The sequence below is a fragment of the Heterodontus francisci genome, chromosome 27 (assembly GCF_036365525.1).
Source record: "Heterodontus francisci isolate sHetFra1 chromosome 27, sHetFra1.hap1, whole genome shotgun sequence".
Lineage (NCBI taxonomy): Eukaryota > Metazoa > Chordata > Chondrichthyes > Heterodontiformes > Heterodontidae > Heterodontus > Heterodontus francisci.
In genome coordinates this window covers 63281563-63303322 of record NC_090397.1, presented here as the reverse complement: position 1 = coordinate 63303322, position 21760 = coordinate 63281563, and the positions used below count along the sequence as shown (strand labels likewise).

General features: G+C 41.9%; 1 protein-coding gene across 8 annotated transcripts in view; it reads left to right on the top strand.

Annotated features, from left to right (window-relative positions):
• Positions 1-21760, top strand: part of celf2 (cugbp, Elav-like family member 2) — a 567676-nt gene that overhangs the window by 174324 nt on the left and 371592 nt on the right. Inside the window, exon 1 of one of the 8 annotated variants that reach the window (XM_068059500.1) lies at positions 20481-20572. The exons of the other annotated variants lie outside the window; for them this stretch is intronic. The gene's annotated coding sequence lies outside the window, so the exon portion shown is untranslated. Of the gene's footprint in view, positions 1-20480; positions 20573-21760 lie in introns of those variants that run through there. 8 annotated transcript variants of the gene reach the window in all.

Sequence of the window (21760 nt, the reverse complement as noted above, 5' to 3'; positions counted from 1 at the left end):
CCTTTCTTTAAATAATGTCATTAGTTCATTCACACAGTTCCTGGAACTCCCTCCCTAACAGCATTGTAGGTGTACCTTCAGCACGCGGACTGCAGCAGTTCAAGAAGGTGGCTCACTACCAACTTCTCGAGGGCAATTAACAATAAATGCCGGCACAGTGACACCCACATGCCAATATTAAGATCCACCTGCACCATTGGAACAGACAGAGCATCAATTTAACATCTCATTTGAAGGATTGAACCTCTGACAATGGTGCACTCTCTCAGAGCTGTATTGAAGCGTTAACCTAGATTATGTGGTCAAGTCCTAGAATAGGGCTCGAACCCTCAACATTACGACTCACATGTGAGAGCAGCACCAATGAAGCCAAGCTGACACTTGGCATTGCTGCAGTTATCCAGTGCCTAATGGAAAAATACTATTGATTTTTCTTTATAGTTCTTTATGAAAGTCTAATAATTGAAAGACTAAATCACATATCAAAGTCAAACAAAAATGAAAAACTAATGCTACAAAGTGCAATTAAAGTGCAGTAATATGCGGTTTTCTCTCAGGAGTGATTTTTCAAACTAAAATTTGGACCTTAAGAATGACCAAATGAGTCTTGATTAGAAGTAAGAATCTTTAATCATTTGTATCTTGGCTGGGTAAATGGAAAACTATGAGGTAATGTCTAGGTGTCTAAGGGTTTTCTAACTCGCTATCTGGTAGAAGTTGAGGCCTAGGGTCTCCAGGCCCTCAGAAGCCTGTTTCCTTTCTTGTCACGTGACTTCTAAAGAAAATAAGAACATGTCAAGGATAAGAAAAGGCCACATGACTCAGCGAAGTTTGTCCTTCAGTGCTCCAACTAGCACCAACTACATTTTTGGCAGATTATTGCAGACCTTTATCATGCTTTGAGTGAAGAAGATAGGCAGAATGGAATATCCACCCATTCAAGCCATTATAATTCTGTCATGGCTGATCTGTATCTCAATTCCATTTACCCAACTTTGCTGCAGATCCCTTGATCCGCTAACAAAAATGCACCATTCTCAGTCTTGAAAGCTCCAATGTCTACTTTGTTTAGCTGCATCCTCTTCTGAGGAAGAGAGTTCCAGATTTCCACTACCCTTTGTGTGAAGAAGTGCTTCCTGATTTCACTCCTATATTGCCTAGCTCTAGTTTTAAGATTATAATCCCTTTGTTCTGGATTCCCCAACCAGAGGAAAGAGTTTCTTTGCTACTCTGTCAAGTACCTTTATCATTTTAAGCACATTGATTAGATCTTCCTTCAGCCTTCTAAACTCTAGGGAACAAAAATAAGGTCATCATAATTCAACCTTTTAAGCCCTGGTGAATTTGCTCTGTACCCCCTCCCAAGTCAATATATCTTCCGTGAGGCTGATGCCCAAACTGAACACAGTACTCCAGATGGGGTCTGACCAAGGCTGTGTATCACTGAAACATCACTTCCTCACTTTTACGTTCCAACAGCAGGTCACTCCTAATTTGTAACTTGTGGCTGCTGAATTACCAGTGAAAATAAGGGGAATTACACATACATGAGTGGCATTACGATCTTCTGTTGTTCAAATTTTTAAAACCTCCATTAATACCTTTTCCTTGAGTAATTTGTCCAATATTGTGATATGCCATCCAACAGTTTTTTGGGCATGACGCTATATCTGTGGGAAACTGGGGATCTCTTTGTGTGGCTAAACGCAGGAAAGCCCCATCACAAGTTGCTAATTTATGATATGTTAACAATGGTTACTGTCTTCCTCTCCGCTTCTCTCAGACTCTTACCGAGTAGTTGATTTTCCAGCTGTATTTGCGTTTGATACCATTTAACCCTTGGGGCTCCCCCTTCCCTGTATAATTAATTATCTTGTCCTTGTCTTCGCCTTTTGCCAGAAGCAGATTGAAGTGAAAGCCCTGTGTTTACTGTTTACCTCCTTCACTGATCTGTACTGACTGGCAAACGCTACATTCATGTTTTGTCACATTCCCATTCCTATCATGACCTGGTGATCACTACCAGGGTTTTAAACTTTGTCAGTCATTCAAAAAAAAAGTTGTGTTCATTTCTCATCTGTCCAGCCTCCCTTTCTTTTAATCACACTGTACCAGGGATTTCTTTTCTCAGTTACTTTGAAGAAAATAAATGTAAAATGGCAAAGGTATTTCAGATCTCTGTTACCATGTTCACTGTGAATAGCAGAGGGCATAATTTCAACAGTTGTTTATTATCTGTGTATTCACACTAAAGCAGAGCCTATCCATTAAATACCTTTTAGTCACTTTTCCTGCTGGTTCATTGGATGACGATACTTTCCAGTGTGGTAGTAAACCATGCAGAGCATGAACATTGAAGTACTGATACTGAGAGAACTACACTGCCTGAATTTCTTTCACTCTGTGGCTAGGGAGAGAAGAAAATTACCAGGACTCCCACTGACCCCTGCAGGCAAGTCTACGGTGTCTGGTAAGGACCGGTGGAGAAAAAGGCTTGGTTATATAACATTACACATGAAGAATGGGCATTTGCTGAGTAGCAGAGGGTTGCCTGCAGGTTTGCTATCAGTCAGGAGGGAGGAAAATCATGTGACACCAGTTTCTCTGCTGTAATTTCTTGCAATTACACTTGATAATTTTGCTTCGGTGAGTAAATATTTTCGCCACTTTGCAGCACGTACTATTTCACTGCCAGAAAAGGCAGGGTCATGTGCTTCTAGGCCCCCACCAAGGCTGCTATACAATCAACCATTCTAGAAGGTAGACAGAATAATCTGCATGACACACTCTCATATTCCCCTCACCCTCAGGGAAAACAGTCCACAGGACCGTTTCCCAAGAGCACAGCTTCTCTCTCACATACACACACACAAACTGTCTCTCTTTCTCTCTCTTGCTCTGTCCCTCTCTCTCTTAATTGTGCTCTTTCTCTCCATAATACTCTCGCTCACCCTTTTCCCTGTCTCTCTCGCCCTCTCCTACTCTTATTTCATGCACTTCTTTTACTCTAAACATTGGTGGACAGTGCACTCCAGACTTTCCAATCATTACAGTAATGGTTTGTCTCAGCCTTTGATCATACTCCTGCCTATTCCATCATATCATTTTTGCCTGCCTTTTGATCCATAATGTTTCCAGACAGTAACAACCCCAAGCACTTTCCATGTGATTCTCGCTGTACTTGGGGACTTCTCTCAACGGCACAGCTCATGTAGCAAGCATTAAATGTCATGTGTCAAGCTTCCCACTCTTCTGGTTTACGAGTTGCTATCAAAGAATCAGTAACCTTTAATATCTGGTAGAGCAGCAGGAATTATTCTAATACCAGTTTTATTTGTTTTATTTTTTGGATAGAGTTGCTTTTATCTGCCAGGTTGTCTTCCCTCCTTTCCATGAAGATGTTGACTCCTCAATGTGGCTCATCTCTGTGGCTTCTGGGGTGCTCTCTCAGTACCTCAGCAAAACGGCCCTTTCTTCATCTGTGAGATTAGAAATTGAGTGGCAGTCGGTTAGTCACGTGAGGACGTCGCCGCAGCCAAAGGCAATCCTGTCCTCTCCCACGGCTCATCCATTTATAAGTTCCACAAGAATCACAAACGGGAACGCTGGCTGGTTTTCCCCTTCCAGCCCAGGGACACTGAAGCCATTCATAATAATCTCACTGGCAGAGTCCAGCAATGGGATTATCCTGGTCCATGCAGCTGGGCTACTCATTCCTTCAACCAGTGAAAGTTACTTATTTTAACAGAAAAATGTGCAATTTAATTTGTATGTATTTACAGTTATGGTAGGATGGGCAAGAGTAGATAGAAGCAGACTGATTCCAGTAGTTGCGAGGTCAAGAACAAGGGGCCGTAGATACCAGATTAAGTGTACGAGGTTGGGAACAGAAAGTTGTGAGGCTGTAGAATCCGCTTCTAGGATTAGCGGTTGAGGCTGAAACTGTGTCAATATCCACGATTAACTTGTATTTATATAGTGCCTTTAATGTAGGAAAACGCCAAGGCGCTTCATAGGAGTCTTATAAGACAAAATTATAAAACAAAACACAAAACTGGAAGAGATTACAGAGATAGGGAGGGGCAAGGCCATGGTTGAATTTGAAAACAAGGATGGGAATTTTGAAGATGAAGAAAAGGGGTTGAAGGGTTACATGAACAGGGAAGGTAAATGTGATATTTACTAGTGTGGAGGGTAAACATGGGACAGACCTGTTGGGCTAAATGGTCTGTTTCCATGTTATAACTTTTAAGTTTTTCCCTGTATTCCAGTTGTTTTTCCATGAACAAATACAGCTCCTTACATTTGCAACAAACACCTGGTTTGCAACCATCTGCAATTATCATCTTTGGTCACAAAAGTATTCTTTTACTTAGCTTGTCCCCCGCTAAAGTGAGCAGTAAAAATGATTGATTATCACTTGTGTTCAAAACCGTACGTGGGGCTGATGTAAAGCCCCTCAAGCACTCTGTGTGGGAATGATGAGTTTCACATCCTTAACCACCCAGCAGAAGGAACATTGCAACTCTAATCAGCTAAATAAGGGCAAAATGCATTTAGAGTGTAGACATGATGAGTTGAATTTTATTAGCGTGCTGCACATCACGGTGGCGCGCTTTAAACTCGGCGGCCTTCCGACACGGAACGCCGCCGCTGAGCCCTCTTGATGTTTCACGCGAGGGTTCATTTAAATGGAGGGGTGGAGAGGCCGCCTCCAATAATGAAGTGAAGGCGGCCGTTCTGTCCCCAGCAATGGCGCCCGGCGCCACCGCGCAGGTGCTGGCACCATTTTTAAAGGGCTTCAAGCCCTTAACATAAATTTGAAATTTTAAAGGTTTAACACTGGACATTTTATTTATAATAAAATATGAAAGGCTGGAGGCCCTTTCCCAACCCACACAATGGTTGTTTTATTGGCTGATATTATATTTCATTCCCAACCCGAATGTGGGGGTGGGGGGGAGCCGCATCAAGGTCTTGCAGCCACCAGTAAAATGCAGCGGGGCCTTCTCGGTGTCGGGGGTCGAGGCGGGCCTCTCCCGGTAGAATTTTACGGGCCCCCCCCCATCCCGCCATGACTCCTGATGTCAAGAGCCTGGTAAAATTCAGCCCGATTTCTGCTGTGACCAATAATAATGGCTGTGGCCACAACCCGTTGACTATTGCCATTTGAAATTAGGCTAGCTTCATGCTTTCTCGTTCAACTAGCAATGCTGCTGGGGACAGGGGTGAGGGAGGAGACATCAAGCTTTTTCAGGATTTACTTAGCACACTTTGCTCACCAGGCAGTTGTCGAACGAGAATGGAATGTTGCTGTGGAGCAAGGGGGAGGAGGAGGTGGCAGGAAAACAGCAGTGTAAAGCGTACTTTTATTAACAAGGCTTCAGCAACAATCCCACAAGTGTAAGATTTAATTGAAAATCCTTGTATGCAATCACAGCACTCAGTGCAGCCCATGTATGTATATATAGATAAATAGATATAGATAGGTAAATAGATAGAATAGTATTGAATGGATTTTGATTTTAGCTGGGGGGTTTTGAGTTGATGGTTAAAGTCTTCTTCTTCTTCTTCTTTGGCCTCCTTGTCTCGAGAGACAAGCACTGAAGTCTCCCTTTCATTGTCCATCCTTTCACCAATAAGCCTTTCACCTCTCTGAAATTACACTGCTCAATAAAGCATCGTATTCATGACAGAACAGCTTTATGTTATGGGTTGCTGTTTTGCGCTCCAGGCTAAGCTTAAAGTCTTCTTCTGTAAACTATAATGCAGTATTGTCGAGCAGACACATCAGAGAGTTTGCAGAGGCCCATGAAGGGTCAGTCAGTCTATAACTGCTTCCCAGCTTCACTGATTAACTACAATTGTCAATTTATTGAGTCTCTGATGTCTTGTATTTGTTAGAAACTGTGTAACTGCCAATCAGTAGTCTCAATACTAATGATGAGCAAATGAACAAGACAAAACCTCCAAACTTACACTTTCTTTCTGTTATTTTTCTCCCCTCCTCTCCTGTCCCCTCTCCTCTCCTCTTCCATTCCCTCCAGTCTCCCCTCCTCTCCTCGCCTCCCCTCTCCTCTCCTATCCCCTCCAGTTTCCCCTCCTCTCTTTTCCCTTTCTCTCCTCCTCTCTCATCTCCCTCCCTTTTCTCTCTTCTCCTGTCCTCCTTTTCTCTGCTGTGGGACCCTTTAGTGGGAGCGACCACCAACAGTCACTTTACAGACTGAGTAAAGGAAAGATTCACATTTATATAGCACTGTTACAACCAGGTGAGGAAGCCTCCCCTCTTCCCCTTCTCTGGTTTGGCCGTAACAGAGCTTATCTTTTTAAACACAGTGGTTTAACTTAACACCTCAGTGAGCCCTCGCTCCCAAATATAATTACAAATAAACCAATCAGACAGGTTTTCTTGAGTTTAAACAAGAAAGATGTAAGTTTATTCACCTTATCACTCTAAACTGTTAAAATGACTAAAATACGCGACACATCCATGCTCACACGCATACAAGAGGCACACATACAAATAGATACAGAGGGGAAGAAAGAGTCGGGAGGTTGAAATAAAGTTGGTAATAAATGGAGTGCAAATACTGGGTTGTTATGCCCTTAATTGAAGTTAATGTCTTGGAGTAAAAGCAAAATACTGCGGATGCTGGAAATCTGAAACAAAAACAAGAAATGCTGGATTCACTCAGCAGGTCTGGCAGCATCTGTGGAAAGAGAAGCAGAGTTAACGTTTCGGGTCAGTGACCCTTCTTCGGAACTGACAAATATTAGAAAAGTCACAGATTATAAACAAGTGAGGTGGGGGTTGGGCAAGAGATAACAAAGGAGAAGGTGCAGATTGGACCAGGCCACATAGCTGACCAAAAGGTCATGGAGCAAAGGCAAACAATATGTTAATGGTGTGTTGAAAGACAAAGCATTAGTACAGATTAGGTGTGAATATACTGAATATTGAACATCAGCAAGTGCAAACCTGAAGAAAAACAACCTGAAAAAAACAGTGGGTGAGCAAACTGAACAAACTAAGATGAACTGAAATAAATACAAAAAAAGATTGTAAAAAATGTAAAAAGGAATGCCAAAAAAAAAGGGAAGAAAAAATAACTAAAAATGAAAGTAAAGTGGGGGGCTGTCATGCTCTGAAATTATTGAACTCAATGTTCAGACCGGCAGGCTGTAATGTGCCTAATCGGTAGATGAGATGCTGTTCCTCGAGCTTGCGTTGATGTTCACTGGAACACTGCAGCAATCCCAGGACAGAGATGTGAGCATGAGAGCAGGGGGGAGTGTTGAAATGGCAAGCAACCGGAAGCTCAGGGTCCTGCTTGCGGACTGAGCGGAGATGTTCCGCAAAGCGGTCACCCAGTCTGCGCTTGGTCTCCCCAATGTAGAGGAGACCACACTGTGAGCAGCGAATACAGTGGCCTGTATTGGCCTGGTCCAATCTGCACCTTCTCCTTTGTTATCTCTTGCCCAACCCCCACCTCACTTGTTTATAATCTGTGACTTTTCTAATATTTGTCAGTTCCGAAGAAGGGTCACTGACCCGAAACGTTAACTCTGCTTCTCTTTCCACAGATGCTGCCAGACCTGCTGAGTGAATCCAGCATTTCTTGTTTTTGTTAATGTCTTGGAGTCCTTGCTGGGAGCCACGTACACAATTTCAGGCTTGTTTCTCTAGTTCCAGAAGGCCGAAGGGAGGTTTCAAATGTCTTCTTGGTGGTCGCCTGTAAAGTTCTGTATTCTTGAGTCTTAGAAGCTGCCACCGTGGTTTCCCTGGGACTTTGCTGGAGAGAGACAGGGATACTTTTCTCTTCCAGTTCAGTTGCAATCTCTTTACTTTCTGAGGGACAATTCAAAAACCTCAGTGTTACACCAACAGGAATGTCATGTGAGAATCTCTTTGTTTGAAATAGCAGTTCCTGTAGGGTTGTTTGAATTTCAAAGTCTTTCAGACATACTTGTTGAGGTGGGGGGAGTTTCGCTCTTCCAAAGTCAAAGGGTGTCGACGTCTTTTGATTACCACTATTGACAAAACCAATCTCGCTAATTGAATCAGGGAGCACCCCCATTGTTCCAGCTAGACTGGGGTAATTTACTTCTGTCTCTCAGCCAGCCTTTGTCTTCACCTGACGTGCATGGCCAGTTTTTCACTGTTCAGTTCTGCTTATTTTTTCTAAGTTATTTGTAGTGTCCAGTAAAAAGTTCTCAAGCAGTGTTTCATACGATGACATTAATATTTTTCCATTTGGCATGTGTGATTTCTGTCACAAGCACCTTTCACACTCTTAGGACTCTTTACAGATCTCTTTACAGCCAATGAAGTGCTTTGAAGTGTAGTCACTGTTGTAATGTAGAAAACATAACAGGTCAAAAACAGCAATGAGATAATGACCAGATAATTTGGTTTAGTAATGTTGGTTGAGGAATAAGTAGGAAACTGGGGATAACTCCCCTGCTGTTCTTTGAAATAGTGCCATGGGATCTATTCTGCCCACCTAAGAGAGCAGACAGGACCTTGGTTTTATGTCCCATCGGAAAGCTGGTACTTCCCGACAGCTCAGTGTTCACTCAGTGTTGCACTGTAGTGTCAGCCTTGATTATATGCTCAAATCAATGGGTGGGCATTGTGTAATGGTAGGACAGGCTGAGCTGTGACGTGCTCCATGATCAGATGGCCTACCAACATACACTAATACAAGAGCAAAGTCTGTGGATGTTGGAAATCTGAAATAGCAACAGAAAACATTGGAAATACTCCAGGTCTGGCAGGATCCGTGGAGAGAAAAACAGAGTTAACATGAACATACATTGTCTAGAACCATGCATGAAAAGCTGCTACTTGGGTGAGGAACTGGAGAGGGCTCCTGTCCTGATGGAAACGCATCCCAGCACGAGTCAGTACTCGCAGAAAGGAGCGGAACAATCAAAGACCCAATTTTTCAAATCTGGGATTAGGGAGCTGGATCAAGTAGTGTAAACATCAGATGCTAGCACACAGGTGCCAGTCTCTGAGAATCTGAATTAAAACCAGGTCAACATAAAAAAGAACCTGTGTGAGCACGGAAGTAGGAAGTAAAAGAATTCAGATCACAAAACCCTGCAGTCTCCATATCACTTATGAATAGCCTATTATAAATTATACCTTCTGAGAAACATTACAATTGGATGGGAATAAAACGGAACTATCTTGGCAGACATTTGCTGCAGGTCCTTTTTCCTGACGCTTAAATCGACAGCACAGATATATAAATAACTACACACACTTCAGAAGCATTTCATTGGCTGTGCTTTGCCTTGGGACTTCCTGCAGTGGTGAAAGGCACTATAAAAATGCACGTAAATCCTTACTTCTTCAAAAGGAATGGTTGCCAAGGTTACAGAGCAAAGGCCACAAATTCTGGTCAGATGCTGACTTTTTTTTAAGTTTAAGCACAATTAGCAGAATACTTCACTAGTTTGCAATGCATGAGAGGAGAATTCCAGCCAGCATGATCTAAATTGACAGTTTATTACATCTGCCTGACAAAAAATTGTCCTGTGAGGTTTTCTGGAGTTTCTTCCGCCATGCAAGCTATCATTATTTGTTATGCTCACTAAAAGAGGATTTTAATTTGGCTCCTGCCTCTCCTGAAAATACAATATAGTCCGATAGGGCTCCAGCTGCCCTTCGATACCTGGCTCAAATGGCCAATCTTCATATGTGAACCGAGACCCACGAGGAAGGCCATCCCAGCCAAAGCCGATCGTAACTGCCTTAGGCGGCATCAGCTGTGGCTCAGTGGGTAACACTCTCATCTCTGAGTCAGAAAGTTGTGGGTTTGAAGCCCCCCTCCAGAGACCTGTGCACAAAAGCTTGGCTGATGCTCCAGTGCCTTCCTAAGGAAGTACTGCACTGTCAGGAAGTGCAGTCTTTCTGATGCAATGTTAAATAGAGGCTCCATCTGCCCTCACAAGTAAAAGATCTCATCGCAAATGAAGAGTAGGGGAGTTACCCCTGACGTGTTGTCCAATATTTGTCCCTATTGCTAAAGCAGATTAGCTGGTCATTGTCACACAGCTGTTTGTTGACCTTGCTGTGTGCAAATTGGCTGCCATGTTTCCGACATTCAAAAGCGTAATTAATTTGCTGTGAAGCGCTTTGGGACATCCTGAGGTCGTGAAAGGTACTATATAAATGCAAGTCTGTCTTTATTTCTTTTCCATGACGCCCATGCACATGTGCTTTCCAGCAACAGTCACTGGACAGTGATCAGGCCTGGGAACTCCCCTACTTCTTTAGCCCAGGGGAGCTGAGCTGAACTGTGGTGCTCATATTGCTCGTGTTCCTGAGTTCAGCAAATCCAACACAGACTTTATAATTTAGCACTAAACTTTCCCCACAACATGACATCAGGGAGAACTTCAGTTACAATTTTTAATATACTGAAAGTTCCCTGTTTTCTCCAGTGATGTTGTAGCTGTTAGTCACAAGTAATGATGCAATCTAATGCTGTCCTGAGCACAAATTTCAAGAACTCATTGATGAGCATTGGACTCAACCTTTTCCCTGGCTTGGAATGTAATTATTTGAGATGATTGCAGCGATCTTTGAATGAGATTAGCACAGGGCTGCTTGCTTGTGATTGAAAAAAAGACCCCATGTAATGACTGTTGACAATGTGCTATGTTTGTTTGACTGCACCAGTACAATATTGAAAAGATCATCTTGAACACAGCAGTGTGTGATTTTTCATTATCTGTTTAGATTAGAGATGAGCAGTAGGTTACTAAAGCTACTGTCCCTGCGAAGATTAACACTGCACTATCTGTCTGACAAGTGCTGTATTTAAATTGCCGAAATGCTGTACTTCAGGAAGCATTTCTCTGGTGTTTTGCGAGACAAGCAGACTCAGGAAAGTGATAGATTAAACTTGTGCTGAGTGAGCTAATTACAGGGATAGCAAGAGGGATGCTACGATTGTCCCCTAGCCCCATGAGCTAGGGAGGATATAAACCCAACCAGTAATTCTATCTGGAAATGTGCGTGCGTTAAAAGAAAAAGAAAGCCTTGCATTTATATAGCACCTTTCATGACCGTCGGGCCATTCCAAAGCACTTCACGCCCAATGAAGTACTTTTGAAGCGTAGGCACTGTTGTAAAGTTTGAAACGCGGCAGCCAAGGTGTGCACAGCAAGCTCCCACAAACAGCAATGTGATCATGACCAGATAATCTGTTTCTTTTTTAAATTGATGTCGATTGAGGGATAAGCATTGATCAGGACACTGGGGAGAACGCCCCTGTTCTTCTTTGAAATAGTGCCATGGAATCTTTTACACCCACTTGAGAGGGGAAGCGGGTTTAATGTTTCATTTGAAAGAGGGCACCACCAGCAGGGCAGCACTCTCTCAGTACCTCACTGTCATGTCAGCTAAGATTTTGAGTCCAAGTTTCTGGAGTGAAATTGAACCCATGTCCTTCTGACTCAGAGGCAAGAGTTTTGGATGAAGACAGGATTGGGCTCAGATAAAACCCTCCTCATGGCTAATAGTCTGCCAACCGCTCACTGCTTGCTACCCATAGAACAGCCACATGAACCCATGCAAGCTCATGGAACCGTACCCTGGCAGTACTCCAGGTCTTCGGCAGCAGAGGGTAGAAATGAAAGAGAACCTGGAGGGGCAAAAAAAGGAAAAATTGTCGCCGTTTAATGGATTCAGGCAGCCAACAGTTCCAATTACGACCGAAAGCTGCCTCAAGCAGGAGCTAAATAATTTAACAGTGTAAGTAGTGGTTGTATTTTTCTGCTTCACATCTTGTTGAGTTATCTCATGCAGTATGATTTTTTTCACTCTAATTAAATATTTCCTGGCCACAAAAAAGCCATATATGGAAAACGTCATTGACTCTACAATAGAAATAGCGCTTGTTTTTCTTGGCCTACCGATTGTTTAAGTTAAAACTGCTATCAATCACATCTTAATGCTTACAGGACTTCATGTTTTTGCCCAAAACGTCTTCTGTTTTGCTTTCCCTCAAACACTCCTCTAGATGTTGCAATATTATCCAGCAAACAGCACTGATTAGTTTACACATCCAGACTGTCTGGCTTCAGGTCTGTTGACAAGCATTCATAATAATACATTAAATGAGGTGACCGTGTCACTTGTTCATCTCTGAGTTTTCACTAGCTGAAGAGACCACTTTTAAAGGTGGGTTTCAGCCGATCCAAGCCTTTTTCAGAAGTTTGTATGTATTTCCAAAGAGGACAGTGCAAGTCTGTGACAAAGAGAATATAGGAAAGGTTAGCTTAAAAAAAAGTTAAATGAAAGGACAGAAAGAGAATGGGCAATACAGAGAGTAAGAGAACCAAAGAGATGATAAGATGAGCAGAAATAAAATGTTTACTTTTTATGTTGCTAGTTAAAAGGCACAAGCTGTATGAAGTTAATCACTCCTAATATTACTGTAAGTTAATGTTTTTAATTCATTCATGGGATGTGGGCATTGCTGGCTAGACCAACATTTATTGCCCTTATATAACTGTGTGCCTTGCTGGGGCATTTAAGAGTCAACCATGTTGCTGTAGGTCTAGAGTTACATGTAGGCCAGACCAGGTAAAGACAGCAGATTTCCTTTCCTAAAGGACATCAGTGAACCAGATGGGTTTTTACAACAATTGATAATGGTTTCATGGTGACTAGTTTTGTTCAATTCCAGATTTATTAATTAAATTCAAACTTCACCATGTGCTGTGGTGGGATTCAAACCCATATCCTCAGAGTATTAGCCTAGGCATTTGGATTATTAGTCTAGTGACATAACCACTACACCACTGCCTCCCCTTACATGCTGTATTGTCACAGTATATTGGCTGAAATCAATGAAGTTGATTGGCCAAGACAGGAAGACAGGAATTTCTCTGGATCTATTAATTGTCTAAGGTATAGGGAGCAATTTAAATTAAGTTAAATTTAATGTATCAATAGCCATGCAAGGCTTGTCTTCTGGATCATTTAGCTGATGCTACCCTACTTTTTAAACTCATGGGCTGGGCTCTCTATTAATTTATTAACTCTTACTATTGGCTTTGAAGATATACATCATAAAATGTTATGGCTCATTGGTTGGGTCACCAATGGCTCAGCAAGATGAGGTGATAAGTAGCTAAACATGAGCCCAGACGGTCCGTTGCCACGGATTATGTTAAATTAGCTAATCTTAGTTGGTGCAGTCTGTGGGCACTTCAGGGTTTCAGGAAGTGGGGAAACCTCAACCAGTTATCGAGTGACATCTCTTTGGACGTCAGGTGAAGATAAGGCTATGCTCAGCTGTGATGCCCCTGTGTTAGAATGGATTGCCAGCACTCAACGTGAAAGCTGATATGTGAAGAGTGGGTGAGGTACTGGTGAGTGACTGAAGTACCAGCCATTCCTTGCAGGAGAGGAGAAGGTGCACAACCTTTGCAAGTGAAATAAAATAGCTCTTCACAAAAAACAATAAATATTCCTGGAGGTTATGTCACATGACCTCCTGCCTCCAACTGCCCCAGCTCCGCTTTCCTGCCATTGGTTGGCTGACATGTCCAGCATCACGGTGCATCGCCTTGCATCTTCAATTGGAAAGCAAACAGACTCTTCATTGGATGACTCTCAGCCAAACAGCCTTTTCTCCCCATTGTCAATAGTTTTATGACTGAAGTGTTCAAAAATAATAAAAACGCACCTTTTTTTAATGCCCCCTGTGATTTTTCTCCCAAGTTTTGCTTGAAGCACTGTCCTGGAGAATAACGCTCAATTCCTGGAGAGTCCAGGTTGGCAACCCAATGCTGCTTTAAATCCAGAAGTCGCCTATGTTTTCTGCCCTTTGCGCCATATTCACTATCCTGGTGTAAAAATCAACACTGTTTCACTGTCATCTTCCACAGTTAGTACCATCCTGTTGGACACAGACCCCATGCTTTCACTACTGTATCCCAATATCCTGCTGACCTTATTACTCATGGTCTCACACTATGAAAATTTTATTAACCATCAGTTAGTCCCAAACCCTTCTCCTGCTAAATCTCTTTTGAGCGTCTGTCATTCATCTTTTTAATCAAATGTTATTCATATGTGTTTGTATTTGCATTTATCCACATTAAATGTCTTATTTGACAGAACTGCTGAGCCTCCCCAGTAATATCCGTTGTGTAGTATCCCCCTCTATTATCCACCACTAGATTAGATTTTAATTAAAAATGTGTTCACTTTTGTGAAGTACCACTCCCTCCATGCAATTTATTAAAGAAATGAAGAAGTCTTGGAGAGGGTGTTAAAGATTTACCAGAATTGTACCAGAGATGAGGCACTTCAGTTATATGGAGAGACTAGTGAAGGTGAGATTGTTCTCCTAAAGCAGAGCAGGTTAAGGAGAGATTTGAATGAGGGGTGCAAAATTATTGTGGGGTTTTGAGAGAGTAAGTAAGGAGAAACTATTTCCACAGGCAGGTGGGTTGGACACTGATTTCTGACAATTGGCAAAAGAATCAGAGGGTAGATGAGGAGAAACCTTTTTATGCAGCAAGTTGTTGTCATCTGAAATGCAGTGTCTGAAAGGGTGGTGGAAACTGATTTAATGGTAACTTCCAAAAGGGAATTGGATAAATACAAAAAGAAAATTTATGGGGAAGAAGGGGGGAAGTGAAACTAATTGAATAACTCTTTCAATGAGCTGGCACAGGCACAAGGTGCCAAATAGTCTTCTGTGATATAAGATTGTATGATTCTATTAATGGAAGTTTTCCTCAATCTTTCAGCAGTAAGTACAGTGTGCTGCTGAGCTATTCAGGTTTGCATGATCCTAGATTCAGTCCCCATTTTGTGCTGTTAGATGACCAGTGTTGCAGATGGATTTTCTGACCCAGGGATACGCAGTGTTCCCATTTCTGATTTACTATCCATTGATTGCTGCTGGAAAAAGCAGTTGTACGGATAAAGGGTGATGAGTTGATCAGGATACTTTATGATGCTACCCCACAGTCAGATAGGCTGTCTGATATTAACTGTCTGGGCTCACATTGAGGCATGACCACTTTGGTGGGGTAGAAGAAGTCTGTCAGTGCTAGTGGAACTGTGTCCCTTCAGGGATCACTGTTAGAGAAAAGGAGAGGGATTGGGCGAAGAATTGAACTGGTTAATGACAAGTTTCTCCTTAATGACAAACCTTCCTTCGTTCTCCACTTTATTTCCCACTATCAGAGGGATTTGTTGGTGCTTTTGCCCCATACATATATGGTCACCTCATGATCAGATTGTTGCGAAAGCCCAGCTGGTTCACTAATGTCCTTTAGAGAAGGAAAGTAGCCGTCCTTTACCCAGTCTGGCCTGCATATGAAGCTAGTCCCACACCAACGTGGTTTGCTCTTAACTACCCTCTGGAATGGCCTAGCAAACCCACTCAGTTGTATCAAATCTATGCAGTAGTTCACGAATGGGGCCCACCGCCACATTCTCTGGGCAGCCAGGGATGGACAATAAACACCAGCTTTTCTAAAGTCATCCACATCCAGAGAATACGTATATTTTTTAAAATGAGATTCTTAGAAATATGCTGTGCTTTTCTGCTCCTTTCTTACAGAGTGGAAGGATCTTCTTCCTTCTAATAGAATGATTGATACCCTTGACATTAAGTGAGATTATATTAATTGTCACTCATGCGGTTTGAAAGTCTTACAGTGATTGTGACTTACCATAATAGCCTGAAAGGCAAAACAGCAGTAATTTTGTGAGTGAAAAGAATCCATTGGATTTGAGCATTCAACGTAACAGTGTAGAACATCATTATCCACAACAATAACAGCACTATAATGAAATCAAAAACATTCTTAATCTGTTGTAAGTCCCCAGTTGATTTACTAGCCAAAGAATAATTGTAATTCTCTCTGGCGCAGTTTCTGTACAGGCAAACACAATGGCGACTTATCCACTTAGGAACATGCCATTTGACCCTATTCTGGTAGCCTTAGTGTGGAGCATTCCCAGTTGCTGCCTTAAGTGGTGGCCAGTCAGAAGGAAATTTGCTATTTTGTTTCTGTAAGATTTAAAATGTGAATTTGCGATATGGTGACAGCATCTTTCATAAATTGCACAAGTGATGCTGGCCCTTTCTGATTGGCTGCAGTTCATGTCACTCATGATAAGTCCTTTCCCTCAGCACAACCATACATTTTTGATGTATTTACTCTGGGCACTGCTCCATTTCAAACCTTGCACTGTTCAGCCTTGGTAGCATTCCCACTTCATATGCAGCTGTAAGGATGCCAGTCTCTCTTCAACTTGCTTTAACGGCCATCTCCACTCCTTCCCATTTGCCAGGCTCCTTTAGTAGCCACGCTCACCCTCTCATCCGCTTTCTCGTGTGCTCTTTGGACCTCTTAGTCAATAGCCCCTGCCTGTGCCCATTGACTAACACCACTTCATCAATGGTCCTGCTTTCTTCCTGTCCTGAAATTTCCCCACACAATGTGGAATATGAGAAAGAGCAAGCATCAGAAAATAGGTGTGAAGGTGAAGAGAAACAGATGAGGAGTGAGAATGAGCCAGAATCAGAGGGGAGTAAAGAGAAATGGAAGAGGAGAGAGAGAAACAGGAGACTATAAAACAGAAGGGAAGAAAACAGCAAGGGGGAAGCAATGGAAAGATGAGAAAGGAAGGAGGTGAGACACAACACAGGTGTAGGGGAGAAAAGACACAACACAGAAACAAAGGAGGAGAGACAAACAGAAGAAAGGAGTAGTGAGAGACAGAGATATACCAAAGTGACAGGGAGACTTACCACTATCCTGAATGAGAACTTATGCATTGAAGTCTGACTTCAGGAACTGAGCACATGCTGTATTGTCCACAATGTTATTTTTGAATGAGCCATTAAATTGTGGTTCTGTCTCCCAGTTTAGGTATTCAAAGAAGAACAGAGAGTTCCCCTGATGGGCTGGTCAAAATGCCTCCCTTGAGGAACGCTACCAAAAACAGATCAACTGGACATTCACCTCATTTGCTGTTTATGGGACCTAATTATGACCAAAATAGCTGCCACACTTGCCTACATAACTACTGGAAATGCACTTCAAAGTAATTTTGTGATGCCCTTTGGCATGTCCTGATGACTTGTTAATGTGTGTCATGTTAGGCCCCCACCTGCCAGGAATGAGGCACATTAATTTTGTCATGAACATTGATTTTAAACTGTTGCTGGAACGAGAAAATGACTTGTTAAACAGGTCAGCCATGGCTGGAAAAGATATTTGCATATTAACAGACAGGGCTTGGAAGGACAAAGTGGCCATTCCCCAACATGTTCAACCCACAGTGGACTTTTGATCACCAGGTATTGTGTATAAGAGCAGCATTCCAGAGACTGCCAAGATAATACAATCCAGGACTGGTTAGACCAGCTGGTCACATGACTAACTGGCTGTTCCAGGGTTTTCTTCTAAACTGGCCACAGAGTGTTTGAACTCAGAAAGACTGTTTGCTCCTGGACTGAGAAGATCTCTCCTGTCTGCTCCCATCTCTTTCTCACAAGCCTCTGAATCCACGGAAGACACATGAACCCAAGAGAGAAAAGTCTCCTACAATGAACAAGGTTGAAGAAGAATACTGGGCCCCAAAGAAAAGCAAGATCTACCTACAATCAAGGACTCTACAGTGAGCTCGAAGAACCGTAACAAAAACTCTTCAGATATTGTCTCAAACATTTCCACTTTATTTTACTTCTGCTCTTTTCTGTCTCTATTTGCATGTGTGTATTGCATATGCATGCTAGCGTGGGCACGTTATGTACCGGTAGGCATCAACCGAATTAGAGTTTAAGTTTAATAAATTTAAATTTTTCTTCGTTAAACCTAAGGAAACCTGTTTGTGCTGGTTTATTTGCCGTATAATTGAAAAGCGGTGAACAAGGATTCACCAAGGGGGAGCTAAAAACACGGTGTTTTAAAAATTAAACCCTGTTATGGCAAGACCAGGTGAAGGCTGAGAGGGAACCCTAGACACCTTTCTCACCTGGTCGTAACAGGTGCTATACAAATAGTCTTTAGTCAGAAAGGTATGAGAAGCTAAAAGTATTTTTGATGCAGCTCAACCAGTTTGTGTAATGTTTTGGGGTGTGCTATTTCTAGCTTGTTTTTTTGTTTATTTATATGATCTACGATGACATGTTACACACGTCAGCCAAACTCAAATACAGACTGAAAAAATTTAGAGAGGGAATATCATTTTGCTCCAGAGCTTCAGAGTTTCTGCTCCAACAGTAGTGAGTCCATGCCTGTGATGGGAACATCTGCCAGAGTCAAAAGACTCTAGTCGGAGTGTCAGCCATGGCTCAGTTGGTAGCACTCTCACCTTTGACACAGGTTTTGGGTTCAAGTGCCACTCCAGGGCTTGAGCACAAAACTCTACACTGATGCTCCAGTGCAGTACTGAGGGAGTGCTGCCTTTTGGATGAGACATTAAACTGGAGCCTCATCTGCCTGCTTGGGTGGATACCAAAGATCCCATGGTGCTTTGCTATTTTGAATGAGAGTAGAGGTGTTGTCCCTAGTGTCCTGCCAATATTTATCCCTCAAGCAACATAAAAACAAATAGATTATCTGGTCACTATCACATTGCTGTTTGTGGGAGTTTGCTGTGTGCAAATTGGCTGCCATGTTTCCTGCATTACAACAGTAATAACTACACTGAAAAGTACTTCATTGGTTGTAAAGTGCTTTGAGACATCTGGTCATGAAAGGCGCTATATAAATGCAAGTTTTTATTTCTTTTTGTTCTCTCTAATTCTCTGTTAGCTTTCTGGGAGTGAAATTGATCTATAGCAGATGTGTGAAACATGCTGATAACAAATTGACAGCCCAGTTTATACTGTGTCTGATTTTCTGTTTCATTGACTTCAGTAAAAATTGAGCTTGGTAAAACAAGCTGCCTGTTCATTATCAGCCATTTTGTGTTACTGGTGTTGTGTTTACACTGAGTTTAATTTTGATATCTGATTTAACTCTGAGCAATGCAGATATCACACTGTGTTAAATAACCAACTGGTTTATTTAAAGCACGTTAAACATTAACAATAAAAGGTCTTACAGATTGGAGCACATGTCTTAACAGCAGCCTGTGTCTGTGAGACAGATTCAAAATGTCCCCTGGAAGCTTCCAGAAATCTCCCACAATTCCACTTCTGCTCTCTAGCTCCACCCGGAGGTTTAAGCAATCAAACTGATCAGTCAAGCACTACAACTAGCATAACGCATTTTTACCCATGTGTATGATTAGTGCCTTTTCATGACAAGAGATCAACATCCATGATTCTCCTTTCTTTTACTTTCCCCTTCTTTTCTGTAAGAATAAGAGAAATGGAAATAATACGTTATTTGACACCTTTCACATTAAAATGGCTCATAGAAACGCCTGGCTCAGATATAAAATTAAAACCGGACCCAGGCCTGACCCGACCACAGCCAACCCAAACCTGACCTGGGCCTGAGTCTTTTAATTTTTTTTCATGCCAGAAAATATCAACTATGTTATTGAAATAGAAAGAAATCGCGTCAAAACATAGATTAAAAAGAAAACAAGACAAAACAAAACAGTACAGTCCAACCCGACCCGACCTGAGCCCGGATGTTGGACACAGAATATAGACTCAACCCCACCCGAACCTGACACATGTAGTCAGGTTTGGGTTGGGTAGCCAGGCTTTAGCTCATAGCACTTTCCACAGTGAGTTGTTTTTGAAGTGCAGTATGGAAGTAAACACACCGGCCATTTTGTGCCAACAGCTTTCCAAGAAGACCCAAGAATCAAATGACTAGTTAACCTTTTGTTGGTGGCTTTAGTTTTGAGGAAGGATTGTTGGCCAAGAAACCAGCAGAGCTCCCTGCTCTTGCATTGTGCCATGAGACATGCAAAAGTACAGCATGAGAATATTTGTTATTGGTTTCTGTTCCCTTTCCTTTCTTCCTTACACTTCTCTTATCTCATAAAATTCTTTCAGTATGATGTGTAAAAATGCTTCTCAACGGAAAGCAAGATAGCTGTGGAGCAGAATGCAATGACTGTACCTTTGAACGAACGATTGCCAAATTCATTACTATGCCAACCCTTTATTTTCTTTCATTGTTATCCTGTGGTATTCATCCAAATTCTAAAGACCTTGAAATAGGCAAATTAACAACCAGTTAATGTACACAAAAAGGATAAGGAAATGTTTTTTTATTTTTTGAAGCATCTATCAAGTGCAGTAGTTATTACTGCACGAATCCCAATTTAACTACTGTTCAGATTTTGACTAGATTTATTATTTCATGAAATCAGTAGGAAATTACTTTTCAAACAGTTCTTTGAAAAGACTCCCTCTCATTCAAAACTTTCTGTTGCTCACTTCCTGTTATTGTGTATTTTAAGAAAAGAGAATTGTCTTCTGCCCCACAGTTGTATTTGAATGGATCGGATATAAGAGTCAAGCTCATCTGTTGCTTCTCTGGACTGCGCAGATAGAAAGAGGACAAGATAAAGGCATTGAGTCAACTGAGGTCAAATCTAAAGAGAAAGGTCAGGCTGACTGATTCAAAAATCTAGGTAAAGCTGAACACAGATGATTTTCTGGGGTTTGTTTGATCACCTTTGGAGGAAAAGGGAGTAGGAAAGGTTTTTGTTGGTTTCCTCAGGAGATTAAATAATTGTTATAAGGTCTTTGATTGCATCATCTGTAGTAGGGGCAGGCTTGACTTTTTCAGGTTCCATATTTTTTGATGTGTTTTTAAATTAATAGCCTCTTTGTCTTCATCATCATCAATAATTCTGATTGATAGTCTAGTCAGAGAGTCATAGCATTGTACAGCACAGAAAAGGCCATTCGGCCCAGTGAGTCTGTGTCGGCTCTTAGGCAAAGCAATCCAGTTAGTCCCACTCTCTGGCTCTTTCCTCATATCCCTACAATTTTTTCTCCTTCAAGTATTTACCCAACTCCCTTTTGAAAACTGCTATTGAATCTGTTTCCGTCACCCTAGCAGGCAGGGGATTCCAAATCCTAACTATTCGTTGCGTGAAAAGGTTTCTCCTCGTGTCGTCTGTGGTTCTTTTGCCAATCACTTTAAATCTGTGACCTCAGGTTATCAACCTTTCAGCCACTGGAAGCAGTTTCTCTTTACTTATTTTATCGAAATCGCTCATGATTTTAAGCATCTCTATCACATTTCTATTAGTCTTTCTGGTCTTGTTTTTGTTGAATGATCACCCTCGCCTCCCACACCCAATCTATTATCTCCAAATCTCTTACCCTGTGCCAATAACTGGTACATCAATCGAGTGACATTTTCTGGTTATGGCAATATGGAAGTATTCTTTGAGGTATTGTCACACTGAATATTTTCCTTTAGATCATGAATTTTTTGGTGTTACAGCTCTGTTGGGTTTGGTGAAACATGGAGCCAATAAAAATCAGTCAGCATTATATCAAGCTGCACTCTGCCAGGATTGCCCAGTTATTTCCTTCAGTGTTCATTTAATAAATTCCACTTCATCTTGCTTTTCCCAACCTTCCCAGGTTGCTGAATATCCAACGGTTGTCTTGCTGACCTCTGTTGCCATGACAATAAAATAGCTGGCCATATTCTGTCCTCAGTAATCAGGTAGCAATTAAAATTCTGAGAGACAGTGTCCATCTAACAGATATTGAGTTTAGCATCTCCAGTCTTTTGGTTGTTTGATCCACTAAAGTTTATTTATGTTTTCCTCATT